The following is a 1216-nucleotide window of genomic DNA, read 5'->3' as shown; positions in this document are numbered from 1 at the left end:
ACCAGGGCTGCTAGTGTCCTCTTATGACCTCAGTTTCCTCATCCCAAAGAAGGGGTTTGGTTTGGTGAATCGTAAGGACCCTTTCATTGCTAATTCTCAGTGTCTACTCTTACCCACCACCAATGTTCCTCACCCCCATCCCTCCACTAACACACACACTTACCTTTTTTTTTTTTTCATTTAAGACACGGAATACTTTATTCAAAACCCATCAGAGAAATGAACAGCTTGGGTCTGTGACAAAGTGTTCGTGTTTTAAAGTACAGGTCAGTAATTGTATATGGAAGGTTACACTGGTACATATCCATTAACCAATCAGCCCATAACTTTTCAGTGTTTAGAACAGTAAGTTTCCCTGTATGAGTAGCACCTTTGTGACAACTTTAGTATTCTTCTCCTTCCGCCTCACCCTCTCCTTCAACAGAATCCATACCAACCTCCTCATAATCCTTCTCAAGGGCAGCCATGTCCTCCCGGGCCTCAGAGAACTCTCCTTCCCACATCTCCTCACCCATGTACCAGTGAACAAAGGCACGCTTGGCATACATCAGGTCAAACTTGTGGTCCAGGCGAGCCCAGGCCTCAGCAATGGCTGTGGTGTTGCTCAGCATGCACACAGCTCGCTGCACCTTGGCCAGGTCTCCACCAGGGACCACTGTGGGAGGCTGGTAATTAATGCCAACCTTAAGCCAGTGGGACACCAATCCAAAAACTGGACGGTACACTTGGTCTTGATGGTGGCAATGGCAGCATTAACATCTTTGGGAACCATGTCACCACGGTACAACAGGCAGCAGGCCAAGTATTTTCCATGGCAGGGTTACATTTCACCATCTGGTTAGCTGGCTCAAAGCAAGCATTGGTGATCTCTGCTACAGAAAGCTGTTCATGGTAAGCTTTCTCAGCAGAGATGACAGGGGCGTATGTGGCCAGAGGGAAGTGGATGCAGGGGTAGGGCACCAGGTTGGTCTGGAATTCTGTCAGGTATACATTCAGGGCACCATCAAATCTGAGGGAAGCAGTGATGGAAGATGCAATTTGACCTATCAGTCTATTCAGGTTGGTGTAGGTTGGGCGCTCTATATCGAGGTTCCTGTGACAGATGTTGTAGATGGCCTCATTGTCTACCATGAAGACACAATCTGAGTGCTCCAGGTTGGTGTGGGTGGTGAGGATGGAGTTGTAGGGCTCAACTACATCTGTGGACACCTGGGGG

General features: G+C 48.4%; 1 pseudogene; it reads right to left on the bottom strand.

Moving 5' to 3' along the window:
• Positions 1 to 383: 383 nt before the first annotated feature.
• LOC101658730 overlaps positions 384 to 1216 on the bottom strand; it is a 33349-nt pseudogene continuing 32516 nt past the window's right edge.

This window comes from Echinops telfairi, unplaced genomic scaffold (genome assembly GCF_000313985.2).
Source record: "Echinops telfairi isolate 266 unplaced genomic scaffold, ASM31398v2 ScPeMD7_1;HRSCAF=3_0, whole genome shotgun sequence".
Lineage (NCBI taxonomy): Eukaryota > Metazoa > Chordata > Mammalia > Afrosoricida > Tenrecidae > Echinops > Echinops telfairi.
This window is presented reverse-complemented; position numbering and strand designations above follow the sequence as displayed.